At 44.8% G+C, this 14199-nt stretch overlaps 1 long non-coding RNA gene across 1 annotated transcript in view; it reads right to left on the bottom strand.

The window, feature by feature from the left end:
• LOC112545285 (uncharacterized) overlaps window positions 1–14182 on the bottom strand; it is a 39363-nt gene extending 25181 nt beyond the window's left edge. Inside the window, exon 1 of the long non-coding RNA XR_016348893.1 lies at window positions 13868–14182. This is a non-coding gene — a long non-coding RNA (uncharacterized LOC112545285). The remainder of the gene's footprint in view (window positions 1–13867) is intronic.
• Between the last annotated feature and the right edge of the window lie 17 nt (window positions 14183–14199).

Raw genomic sequence — 14199 nt, 5'->3', positions numbered from 1 at the left:
TCTGGAGAATGGGGAAGTGCTAGCCTTCCCATACCAGTGTTAAAGAACCTGTACTTCCCATTATGAAATTGTTACCCAATATTACATATGATAGCTCAGCCTTTTATAAAAAATTCTTATCACAATTTCCCCAACAGAAGGAAGGAGACCTAAAGATAGTAAAAAGAATGTGGACAATGACCCAGACCAAAATGGCTACAGCAGAACATGGAAGTGTCTTATGGAGTTAGGAATAAAAGGTATTGTCCAAAAAATCCTCTCTCTTCACTTTATGGAAAATCTATTTTCATTTTTCATTTCCAGGAGTGTTCGTAATGAGCAAGCTGCTTTCTGTACAGAAAGTGTAGTCTTGGTTCCACGGCACTCAGAATCCAAAGGGAGACAAAATGTAGGAGGAAGGGTGCAGCATATAAGTAGCATGATGTCAATAATATCAAATTATTATAACCATGTAATACAGTTTTAAAGGCAATATAAACTAGAGTGATGCACACTTTTTTGCTTTTATACACACACCAGGTTCTCTGTTCCCTCTGCAAGATCCCGACTTGCAACCTTCCTAGTCCTCTCTATTCAGGAACTCCCTGCAATCACCATGTTCTGCCTCTATCAATGTCAGATGTTCTGTGTGCCCGTGTTCTCCCTCCTCACTGTGATTGGGTATCTGCCCTTTTAAGTGTTAGAGTGCTACTGCTTAGTGATCAGCTCATCTCTGTCACATGGCATGGTCTCTTTAAAAGTCTGGGGTATGCTGCTATACAAAAGACTGAGGAGATGGGGAGATAGGAAATGGTACCAGGAATAAGTTGCATTTTGATTGAATCCTTTTACTGTATCTTTAAGGACTCAAAACCAGGAGTTGTGCTGAGTGGGTGGGGCAAGCCATACATCCCTTCCTGTCACAAGGGGATCAGCATATACGCTGTCTCCTTTCACCAGTGCAATGGTAGTAGGCTGGCCTGTGTACCCTCCAAGCTGTTAGGCTAATTGGGAAAATGAACCAAGCTGAAGGTGGAGGAGACTAAAACCCTGAATATGGCCTAAATCATTTCCCCCAGGTCAATAGAGAAGAGTAGGCAAGTTTTTGGGAGTAGGGACTGTCAGATTGTAAGAAGTTGCCTGTGAAACCAGAACACTGGGGGAAAGGACCACAGGAGCAAATTAGAGGAACAGATCTGAGAAGGATACAGGCTAGGGAAACGGTAAAGGTTTGGGAGAGACTGGTGACAATCACTTTATGCAGAGGTCTTTCCTGGGCAGGCCTGGGTTCCCACTTCAAATTCAACAAGAGGCTTTATCAAGGCTTTGACCAAGTGGGTCATTCTCAGAAAGGCCAGGGGCTAAATGCCAAAAACTAACGCAACTGGCCTCTGGAGGCATTGCCCTTTGAAGCATTCCAAAGTGGGAAAGAACTACCAACAACCCACCTAAAGGGCTCAGGTCATGGCAGAGGACCAATAAGTAAGTTTGACTGCTAGATGTCCACCAGAGAGGAGGGAAACTGAGACAATCTTGTTGTGAAGATTAGTTTTGCTGCAGGGGAGAGGCAAAGATTGAAGCTAAACAGTTAACACTCCCATGCCAGTGGCTCTGTACATACCACCATATCCCTTATACCAGGGTGCTCCACTCTTGCTGCCCTGTGGCAGGGGCTGTCTGCCACACATTTTCCCTATACCATTTTTTTTCTTTTTGTCTGGGAGACATTAACATTCTAACTTCCACTGGGACAACAGGCAGAGCCAAGATTGGGGATGCTGTCATGCTGGAAGGTATTAACCTGTGTAATCAACCAGTTTTTTATATATAGACAATTAAACATGATTGAATTTGATGCCTCTAACAACTAGTTTCCAGGGGCTCTGTGTCCTATATTTCCCCCTTCCAGTTTTCCCATTTTTACTACAATCAAGGGGTTTCTGCTCATTGATGCTTAGGACATTCCCTGAAACATTTTATTTCATCAGATGTGGAATTCAAAAGTTATCACATTACATCCAAAAAGACAAATGTGATCAGGTTGAATGTAGGGCCTTGCTATCCTTGCCTAACTATTCCCAATTACTCCAGACAGTATCCTGTAAGTATTATTACAGAAGTGGATGTTCAGGAGAAACAAACATGGAGAGGATAGTGCCTTTTAGATGAGCTCAAGAAAGGCTTCCCGTTCATTTCATAGATGGTATGAGAAAAGGCATAGAAACACTTGTGTGTGAAAATGGGCACACATGGCTGGGATTGTTAGCAGATCAAATGGGGTGACCATAAAATGAGACAAGGGCAGATAAATAGTAGATGTCAGATTACAGGATTGTAGACATGTAATGCTGGAAAACAATCAAGAGGTAATCTACTCTGTTTCCCTTCTTCCCATCTCCCCACCCACCCCATTGCAGTGAACTATGATTATGTATACCTATTATCCAGGGCTCTGAAGGCAATAACAAGCTAGAACTTCATTCAGGAGTCAGAGGGGGAATTTAAAGGGGTAAGAGATAGAGTCAAAGTAATGGACAATGAAGATTGTCATAAAGAGTGAGTGGCTGTACTTTGTACAGCAAGGAGGGAAGCAGGAGAAGGGGTTGGAAAAAGAAGTTAGTTATTAAGACAGAAAATTGTGAGGGCCCAAATGAGACTGCTAGTTGAAAAGACATAAAGAAAAGGGTACATTCAGAGAAGGTATGGCTAAACAAACAGCAGAATTTGGACATGGCTTAGGTGTGTGTGGGAGGACAGTGGATGGAGAGACAGCTAAGATAAATCAAAAGTTATGATCTTGAGTGAAAGGAAGGATGCTGGTACTCTCAAAGGTGATGTAACATGGTACTAAAAAGAGGATTTGGGAAGGAAAATTAGGAGTGTTTTGTGACAAGTTCATTTCAAATTGACATAAGAAATCCAGGAAGAGATGTCAAAAAGACACTCTAATATGCAGGACTGGATTAAAGGGAGCAGGTGAAGAATGGACAATACTTGCGAGTCATTGGTAGAAAGATGGTAGCCGAAACCATATCAGTGGACAAGATTGTACAAAAACAAGGGTCTGTACAGCAAGAAGAGCAGAGGAAGATTAAGCACCATCACTTCTATCGACAGGAAGTAAAAATAATTACAACTGTATAAAACAAATATCAGAGGGGTAGCCGTGTTAGTCTGAATCTGCAAGAAGAACAAGAAGTCCTGTGGGACCTTATAGACTAACAGATTTATTGGAATCATAGAATCATAGAATAATAGGACTGGAAGGGACCTCGAGAGGTCATCGAGTCCAGCCCCCCACCCTCAAGGCAGGATCAAGCTCCGTCTACACCATCCCTGACAGATGTCTATCTAACCTGTTCTTAAATATCTCCAGAGAGGGAGATTCCACCACCTCCCTTGGCAATAAGCTTTCTTGGGCAAAGACCCACTTTATCAGCTGCATGACTACATCATGGCCTAAGAGCATGGGGAGAACAGGGTTGTGGGTTCAAGTCCTACCTCCCCTGGGTTGGGACATGACAGCCAAAAGCCAGGTGGCCCTGGAGCAGGAGGTATAAGGGGTGGCCTGATGATAAGGTGGTGGGGTGGGTTCCTGTGTGGCCTAGAGGATAGAGCACTCCCCTGGGGAAGACAGGGTCATGGGCTGAAGTATACATGCATCTGACAAAGTGAGTCTTTGCCCAAGAAAGCTTATGCTCCAATAAATCTGTTAGCCTATAAGGTGCCACAGGACATCTTGTTGTCCTGGTATGAAACAAAATATATCCATACTAATGTTTCAGTTGTTTTGCTTTCTGCACATTTTTTCTTCTACATCTCTCCATCCTCCTGTCTTGTTTCTTTCCCCCTCTTTCTATTTCCTTCTCTCTTGTTCCTGTACTTCCTCCTGCATTCATCTTCTCTCTTTTCAGATCCAAAAAATCCGTCCCCTATCTTCTCACTTTTAATCCATCAAAACAATGGCGGGAGACCATTTATTTAGGCACCTGACAGATTTAGAATCCTATCTTAGGTGTCTGTTTTTTAAAACCTTACATATGGAGCAAGGTGGAAGGTAAGATGGAGATGATTATGCAGGGAAGATTGATAGTGGTGGCTGATAATTAGAGACTAATTTTGATAATTAGAGACTAATTTTGCTAATCTCAGCAACTAAATCCATAGATGCAAACACTGAATGTGTAGAAGGAGCTCAGAATTGGTGCACTGAAACAAGGCAAGACATTAGTGGTATCTGATAGGCTAGAATAATGGACAAAGAGGCTGATCCTAAAAGCTACATGGTAATATACTGAAGGGAGTTGTGTGTGTTCAAGATGAAAAAAAAAGTGTTTCAGTAGTCAAAAAGGTCTGAGCTAGAATTTTAGCACTCCAGACAGAGAAAATGTTGGATTTTTGGAAAAGTTATGAATACAGCTAGTCAACTTTTTATTTATTTTTTTTAACCAAAACAACAATTTGTGAATTTTAATTTTGGTTGAATGTTTTAAGTTTTTCAGTGAAAAGCAATTAACATTTTTTGGGTACAGAAAGAGTGATGCATTAAAAGTATGAAAGAATTGTTTCTTTTTTAAAAAATAAAAAAAATTGTGAAACTTCAATTAGCATTGTTTTGTTGAAACACGGAAAAATACGTAAGCCCTCCCATATTTTGTTTTTAGAATTTTTCACAAAATACCTGTACAATTCTCCAAGCAGCTCTAGTTCTGAAGAAAGAAGCAAGAAATGGATACAGTCTGAATGTGCATTCAGGAGATACCAGACATTCTAAGGTTGGCTACAATGCCACTCTGCAGGCTTTATAAGCTCGCCTATCAATTGTTCTAGAGAAGTCTTCCCATCCCCAGGCTGCTGGGATGTGCAAATAGCTTTTAAACAGGTCTCTAGCATTCTAATTAACATGGGGCCAGAGAGAATTCTGGAAGAAAGGAGCAGGAAATACAACAGAGCTCAGGACATTCATTTGCTGAAGTAGGAGAAGTGGGGGTCCAAGTGGCAGGAATGTGGTATAGGGAAGTCTGATGATGGGTGGCCAGAACTGTAAGTCATCTTGTTACTTCTCTGCCTCAGCAAGAGTTTTGCTGGTGCTATCCTAAATGACAGCTCCCTGAAATCCTTTGGACTTTGCAAGTTGGCAATTTGCAGTTAACACTTGTAACACTTCAGCTCCTGAACACTCTGGGGCTGTCTACACTGGGCCACTTATTCCGGAAAATCAGCCGCTTTTCCAGAATAAGCTGCAAGCTGTCTACACTGGCCCTTGAATTTCCGGAAAAGCAACGACGCTCTACTGTACAAAATCAGCCGCTATTCCGGTAAAACTATTCTGCTCCCGCTCGGGCATAAGTCCTTATTCCGGAACACTGTTCTGGAAAAGGGCCAGTGTAGACAGCCCAGTAGTCTTTTCTGGAAAAAAGCCCCGATCGCGAAAATGGCGATCGGGGCTCTTTTCCGGAAAAGCGCGTCTACATTGGCCACAGACGCTTTTCCGGAAAAAGGGCTTTTCTGGAAAAGCAGCCTGCCAATGTAGACGCTCCTTTTCCGGAAAAACTGAAAACGAATAGTATTCCGTTTTAAGCAGTTCCGGAAATTCATGCCAGTGTAGACACAGCCTGGAAGAACATTCCTCTGAAGCACCCATTTCTTGTCACTGGATACTCACAGGAATTACAAATTCTGCTACCTTCAGAGACAGAATATACACCGGCCTATTAGGTCAGCTGAGAATGCCCATTTTACTGTATTATATTGCAGAGATGAACTTACAGTAAAATCAATATGTTTATTAATAAAGAACAGTCAGGTGATACAAAGCAAAGATAATAAAAACAAACTTGTTACAAATAAAAGTATTATATACTTTCTAGTAACTAAAATGTAACATACTACTTGTCTAAGGCAATTTTTTCATCCAAAGTCTCCCTCAGAATCACAAACCCTGCTGAGCCAGGACCTAGCACACAAGTGCAAAGATACTTTTGATGGATAATTACAATGTCTTTTCCATCACTTCTTATAATCCAGAGAAACCTTTGAAGTGTATCCCCCGCCAGGCAAAATTCCTGTCCCCCATCTCCCTCCTGCTGATTTCTTTGGGGTGCAGCAGATATGCTGCATATGTTGTGTTCTGGCATTCTTGTGTTAATCTGCTTTTCTTGTTACCTCAATGCAAAAAATAATTTTCATTGTCTTTGGTTCACTCTGCTCCATTTACATTCCAGACCCAGACAGAAAGGTCACTCTAAATTGCTTTCTCTGGGACACATTTGTTTACCAGCCCAGCCGAGCCCAGTTTCATCGTTTGAGCATACTCATAATATGTGCATACAACTTTACCTATGCATACATTACACAGTGATTTATGATGACCATTATGTATTCATGTGATACCTTACATCACATTTCTTATAGGTAAATACCATGATAGCAATGAGTTATCTGTAGTAAATGTCAAGACTAACAGGAGTTTCTATTGCATAACCATGACCCCTTTGCTGGTAGATACTGAGGAGTCCCTACGATCACAGGGAACAGTATGTGAGTAGAGTCAGTACATCTTATTGGAACAAGTTACTGATATGGCATATGAGCCTGATTTAAGTTCTCAGTCTGCACTCTCTAGGTCCTTTGGTATTGTTTCCTTGTTTTTTCAGTCTCTGAAATCAGTTAATGTGTGGTTTTCTACTTCTGCCAGATCATCAATTATGATGATAAATCCAGGCATAGCACTGATCATTATAGCACTCGGGTGGATGCCTTCCAAAAACTAAATGGTTTTCCATTTACAATAGCCCTTTGTTTATAGCAAGGGTGGGGAACCTCAAGCCCGAGGTCTGGATGAAACCCCTGGCTTGCCTGGATCTGACCGTGAGACTCAGACCCCCATGCCTACATTGAGAAGCCCACGCTGGCTCTCCAGCCCCCTTGTCCCACTGTGGGGCTGGAGCACACAATCTACTAGGTGGGCTCTCTAGGCTCTGGTGTGGGAGTCTTTTTCTCCTTCTCAGTCTGGTGCCATGTCAGTGAGGGTTTTTTTGCTTTTGTTGTTGTTTTTCACTTGTATGTGGCCTCTGATTGTGGGTCAGTGGCCTCCAATCCAAAAAAGGTTCCCCAACCCTAGTTTTTAGTCATTCGCCCAGATTCTAATCTGTTGACACTGCTCATATTCAAACCAATTTGAATACATTTTTCAAGCTTATATGAGATACTGCTTCAAAAGATTTACTGAAATCTAGATATTTTGTTACATGAAGGGCATTTTCATCTCCCAAAAATATAATTTGACATTTTAAAATTTAATTTAAAATGTATCTGTTGTTACTAGCTATCTTCTAGCTGTCTGCAAAATGCTTTATCTTAATATTTGTTCCATAATTTTACCCTAGACCATTACTTGAAATTAACCTTGTTTACACCTGGCTGAGGCAACAGCCTGCTCTTTGGCTACGTCTAGACTGGCATGATTTTCCGGAAATGCTTTTAATAGAAAAGTTTTCAGCACAGACAAACACAGTGAATAGACTTGGTATGTACTTAGGGGACAAGAAAAGAAATGACAACACAGATTCACAGGGAACATCCAACCAACTCGTAGAATGTCTAGCAGGTGGGGGAAAGTTTTGGTCCAATTTCCAGGAGGAAAGCAAGTAAGAGGTTGTGAGAAGTAGCAACAATCATAGAATCCTAGGGCTGGAAGAGTCCTCTGGAGGTCATCAAGTCCAGCCCCCCTGCCCAAAGCAGGATCAACCCTAACTAAATCATCCCAGCCAGGGCTTTGTAAAGCCGAGACTTAAAACCTCTAGGGATGGAGATTCCACCACTTCCCTAGGTAACCCATTCCAGTACTTCACCACCCTCCTGGTGAAATAGTTTTTCCTAATATCCAACCTAGACCTTCCCCACTGTAACTTGAGATCATTGCTCCTTATTCTGCCATCTGTCACTACTGAGAACAACCTGTCTCTATCCTCTTTAGAACCTCCCTTCAGGAAAGTGAAGGCTGCTATCAAATCCCCCATCACTCTTCTCTTCTATAGACTAAATAAACCCAAATCCCTCAGACTTTCCTCATAGGTCATGTTCTCCAGCCCCCTAATCATTTTGGTTGCCCTCCACTGGACCCTCTCCAACGTGTCCACAGCCTTTCTGTAGTGGAGGACCCAGAACTGGATGCAGTACTCTAGATGTGGCCTCATAAGTGCAGAATAAAGTGGGAGTAATCACTTCTCTAGATCTGCTGGTAATGGTTCTTCTAATGCACCTAACATGTTATTAGCCTTCTTGGCTACAAGGGCACACTGTTGACTCATATCCAGCTTCTCATCCACCATAATCCCCAGGTCTTTTTCTGCTGAACTGCTATCTAGCCAGTTGGGCCCCAGCTTGTAACAATGCTTGGGATTCTTCTGTCTCAAGTGCAGGACTCTGCACTTGTCCTTGTTGAACCTCATTAGATTTCTTTTGGCCCAATCCTCTAATCTGTCTAGGTCTCACTGGACCCTATTCCTGTCCTCCGACATATCTACCTCTGCCCCTAGCTTAGTGTCATCTACAAATTTACTGAGGGTGCAATCCATCCAGGTCATTAATAAAGATGAAACAAAAAACAGGACTATGTAGCACTTTAAAGACTAACAAGATGGTTTATTAGGTGATGAGCTTTCGTGGATCAGACCCACTTCCTCAGATCAAATAGTGGAAGATCTGAGGAAGTGGGTCTGAACCATGAAAGCTCATCACCTAATAAACCATCTTGTTAGTCTTTAAAGTGCTACATAGTCCTGTTTGTTTCAGCTACACTAGACTAACACAGCTACATTTCAATCACTATTAATAAAGATGTTGAACAAAACAGGCCCTAGAACTGATCCTTGGGGTACTTCGCTTGAAACTGACCACCAACCAGACATCCAGCCATTGATCACTACCCATTGGGCATAACAATCTAGCCAGTTTCTATCCATGTTACAGTCCATTTATCCAATCCCTATTTTCTTACCTTTCTGTCAAGAATATTCTGGGAGACCGTAACAAAAGCTTTGCTAAAGTCAAGGTAAATCACATCCACTGACTTCCCCATGTGCACAGAGCCAGTTACCTCATCATAGAACCTAATCAGATTGGTCAGGCGTGAGTTGTCCTTGGTGAATCTATGTTGACTATTTCTGATCACATTCCCCTCTTCCAAGTGCTTCAAAATGGATTCCTTGAGGATCCCCTCCATTATTTTAATGGCAACTGAGGTAAGGCTGTCTGGTCTGTAGTTCCCTGGATTGTCTTTCTTCCCTTTTTTGAAGGTGGGCACTACATTTCCCTTTTTTCAATAATCCGGGATATCTCCCAATCTCCATGGCTACGTCACTACACGCTTCTTGCACAAGAAGCCTTTTGCGCAAGAGTTTTTGCGCAAAAACTTCTTGCACAAGAGCACATCCACACCTCAAAGCACATTGCAAAAGCAATGTGCTTTTGTGCAAGAGAGTGTTCACACTGCATGGACGCTCTTGCGCAAGAAAGAGCATGGGCGCTCTGTGCTTTTTCCCCATAGGGGTTTCTTGCGTCCACACTTGCCTTTTTGCGCAAGAACTCTTGTGCAAAAGGGAGTTATGCCTCATAAAAGGAGGTTTACCTACGGCAGGATAAGACCTCTGGTTCTGCCGTTTTACTCTTGATTTCCTTGCGCAAAAGCACGTTGGAGGTGTTGACACTCCATGGGTTTTTTCACAAAAACCTTGCAGTGTAGATGTAGCCTATGAGTTTTCAAAGATAACAGCCAAAGGCTCTGCAATGACATTTGCCAACTCCCTCAGTACCCTCGGATGCATTAAATCCGAACCCATGGATTTGTGTATATCTAGCTTATCTAAATAGTTGTTAACCTGTTCTTTCTTCACCGAGGGCTGCCCACCTCTTTCCCATAATGCATTGCCTAGTGTAGTACAGTAAACTTCCGATAATCTGGCACCTTTAGGACCCAAGGGGTGCCGGATTATCAAATATGCCGGACTATAGGAACAGGGGGCTATGAGGGGCCTCAGGTGGAGTGGGGGGATGCACCCCTCAGCACTGCGAGACCAACCGAGGAGCACCCCAGCTGCTCTGCCCCAGGCGTTCCCAAGTCAGCCACTGCTGAAACTGACCAGCGGCTGACTCCGGGAAGCCGGGGGCACAGCACGCTCTGTCAGTTTCAGCAGCGGCTGACTTGGGGATGCCTGGGGCAGAGCAGCTGGGGTGCTGCCGGGTTGGTCCCGCAGCGCCGAGGGGCGACGCTCCGGGATCAACCCAGCAGCACCCCATCTGCTCCCTCGCTTCCCCGCGTCAGCTGCTAGTCAGTTTCAGCAGCGGCTGAATTGGGGAAGCCGGGGGCAGAGCAGCTCCAATTGTCCGGTTGCCCGGAGCACTTCCGGGTTCCAGATGGTGCCGGACCATCACGAGTGCCGGATCATTGGATGCTGGACCACTGGAGTTTTACTGTAGGCTGGGAGCTGACCTTGTCTTTGAAGACAGAGACAAAAAAACATTGAATACTTCAGCTTTTCCCACATCATCTGTCACTAAGTTACTCCCCTCATCTTGTAAGGGCCCCACACCTTCTTAATCACCCTCTTATTGATAACATGCCTGTAGTAAGGCGCAGTAAGGAAGAAAATGCAGGGGAGTATTTTAAAATACTGCCAGCTCTCCTGGACTCCTTTCCCCTTCATGTTAGAATCCCAGGGGATCCTTCCCATCAGTTCTCTGAGGGAGTCAAAGTCTGCTTTTCAGCCATATGAAGCTAAAAAAGGTCTACTGCTTTTCCAGCAGAATGTTTATCTGAATAGTTGAAATATGAAATTATAAAGGTCATGGCAGAAACACCCTCCAAGGAATAAACCTACCCAAAAGAGAAGTCAAGGATTCCCTAGTTTGCTACTCAAGCGTAGCTACACTCAATTCTGTAAGGGGGAAGATGTGTCAGATACGGCAGTTTCCTGTAACCTACTTAAACTATTTAATTACATTCAAATGTCTTTGTAGTCCATTGTATTAAATGCAAATATTATGTACTGTGCATGCGGATTAGCAACAGACTAGTGAACATGGCAGACAAGAATAGTACATTTGGAACATTATGTGTGGAGTTACTGAGAAGTAGCTATGGGGAGGGTAATGCAAAAATTTTGCCAGTTATGCACAAACCAATCTTTTGAAGCTTTACCTTGAGGAAGGGACCATTGTCTACTAATTACCTATTCCCAGAATCTGAAGATCAAAGGCCAAACCTTTATACAGAAAAAGAATGATCTGCCCAGTCAGTATTTTTTTTCCTGAGCTGAAACTAGTGAATTTGTAACCACAGAAAAACCCTAAGGTAGGTTTGCAGGAGTACAAACCTTTATTACAATCTCTGCTAAACTTATTAGCATGATGGCAGCTTTTTTAAAATTGTTTTCTCTTTAAGAAAAATGTGCTCTCTTAGCAAGAGCTATGTGGTTACTCATAATTGCTAATAATTACAATAGCCTTTGAAGGGAAAGAAAGGCATAGATGTTGGCTTGTTCAGGCAGTATGGCTTCGTGATATCAGTGTAGGCAGGGAATTATGCAGCTTAGGAAAAAAAGAAAAGGAGAGGAAGAGATGCTGCTCACTTCCAAGCAAGGTGTCAAAGGCTGTTCCCCACTCTGGCACGATGAATGCAGAAGTTGGGGACCCACAAGAGCACTTCAAAACCTTGCGTCTACAGGCTCTGGTACAAAAACTTCTAATACCCAGATTTCAGGGAATTTGCTGCCACCATCAAATATTTTGAACCTACAAACAGGGGTGGACACTTGAAACCAACCCCAGAGGGTACCCTCTTTTCCCTCCAAAGTTTTTCTCTTTTCAAGCTCAAGCTCTAGTCTGTGGTAGTTGACCCTTCAGTCAGGCATGCAGATACACAGACAGATCTTCCAGGATGCAAAAAAAATCAACCAATATTGGCTAATTAGAAATAACAACAGACTTTTATTATCAAAACAAAGCTACAAGTTGCAAGCATAGTAAAGTGGCTAGATGGAAAGAGCCACCAATTGATATAGATATTCAAGGAAACCACCTGAGCTAAAAGACTTAGGGTACGTCTAGACTACATGCCTCTGTCGCCAGAGGCATGTAGATTAGGCTACCCGACAGAGTAAAATGAAGCGGCGATTTAAATAATCGCCGCTTCATTTAAATTTACATGGCTGCCGCTTTGAGCCGACAAACAGCTGATCAGCTGTTTGTCGGCTCAGCGCGATAGTCTGGACGCTCCCCTGCCGACATCAAAGGGAGCTGTCGACAACCCAGGTATGCCTCCTGGGATGAGGCATACCTGGGTTGTCGACAGCTCCCTTTGATGTCGGCAGGGGAGCGTCCAGACTATCGCGCTGAGCCGACAAACAGCTGATCAGCTGTTTGTCGGCTCAAAGCGGCAGCCATGTAAATTTAAATGAAGCGGCGATTATTTAAATCGCCGCTTCATTTTACTCTGTCGGGTAGCCTAATCTACATGCCTCTGGCGACAGAGGCATGTAGTCTAGACGTACCCTTAGTTACAAAAGAAAACACCAACCCTCCCACCCACTCACAATATTAACAGCTCAGACATTATTTCCAAATCCCCAAACAAGTCAAACAACAAATCCTGACCGACTAGCTAAACTTTTTCCTGCTTATACCTTGTAATAAGTCTGTTCTTGGAAAGAGAAGCATCTCCCATCTCTCTCAGTACTTGGAAGAAACTGCTCTCTCTCTCAAATAAGAGAGAGGGAAAACCCCTCTCTTCCTGTCTGAAATTCCTACCTGCATTGTTATTGGCTGACCACCCTATACCTGGCTAGGTACAAGAGACAATAGTTAACCCCTTAGTCACTGGGTGCTGGTCAGCACTCCTGATTATATGACAAGGGGATTGCTGAAGGTAGGTATGTTAATCGATACGCTGATGCTTATCGATTCCTGTTACTGGTTAAACTTTGCTAGGAAGCTGGGAGCCCATGGAGGCTGGCAGCTTGCAGGAGGAGGAGCCTGTAGTGGTGAGACCATGGGGCCTGAATCCATGCATCCTTCCCTACCTATATCTCCAAAAACACGGTTAATCCCATGACAGAGAATTTTGTTTATGTTACTATTTTCGCACATATTTTACATCTCTAGCTGTTAAGGATGTGAACAGGTAACCCGTTAACTGATTCAAGTGCTGCCCAGCAGAGTGCCCCACAGCAGCCAGCATGTGTTTCAACGGTGGTGCACATCAGCACATGCCTCAGTGCACATAACATTTTGTTCCTGCACCTGGGTGCCAAAAACTAGAGGAAATATTGTCCAGTAGCCTTTAAGAACCAGAAAGAATACAGGAGCAAACGCCATGAACTGTGACCATACAGCCAAGCCATTACTCAAAACCCCTCACCCTCAATAGGTCCCTCATCCCAAAAACACTACAAGGATGTGCCGGGGGCCAAACTGTTCCAGAGTTACAAGCAGCTACCAATCGTTAGAACAGTCTAGAAAGTCAATTCCCGTCACACTGTGAAAGCAGCTTCCCGGGGTGCTGGAGGGGAAGGGGCTGTGCTCGTCCGCAGACAGCGAGTTGCGGCGGCTGGGTCTGGCCGGGGGGTGCGGCGCTAAACGTGGGGAAGGCGGCACGTGGCCGGCGCGAGGCAAAGAGGCTACAGGGCGGGCGGCCCCAGCACAGGTCCCGGCGGCCGCGGAGCGGCAGGGAGAGGCTCCCTCGCCCCAGCCAAGCGGGACTGGATCTCCAGGGAGGGCGGGGCCCGGCTCCCGCCCAGCTTCCCCCCCGCGGGTCTTTTGGCTCCGGGAGTGTTGAGCTCAGCGCTGCCCGGCGCCTTATAACTCCCGCCCCGCCCGCTCCCCAGCTCACCAGCCGGGCGGGGCGGACACGGCGGGTCCGGACTCTGCGGTGGAAAGACCCGCCGAAGCGCGGCCCAGTCGCGCCGGGGCCGCTCCGCCCCCTTCCGCGGGGTCTGCCAGGCACAAACCTCCACCCTGAGAATATCGCCCCCTCCCCCATGGTTGCCAAGGGAGACGCGCGAGCCGCCGAGCCCCGCGCCACGGAGCGGGCAACCCAGCAAGCACTCGCGACCTGAGCCGTCAACTGCCCCCTAGCCCGGCGCGTGGCCTGTGTTTGCCGCTAGCGGGCTTGGACTCGCGGCTCCTGTGCCCATTGGCCCGGAGTCAACCCGTGACCCTTCT

This window comes from Pelodiscus sinensis, chromosome 2, assembly GCF_052426305.1.
Source record: "Pelodiscus sinensis isolate ZL-2025 chromosome 2, ASM5242630v1, whole genome shotgun sequence".
In the NCBI taxonomy this organism is placed as follows: domain Eukaryota; kingdom Metazoa; phylum Chordata; order Testudines; family Trionychidae; genus Pelodiscus; species Pelodiscus sinensis.
The sequence above is the reverse complement of the archived record's forward strand: the minus strand, read 5'-3'. Positions and strand labels throughout refer to the sequence as shown.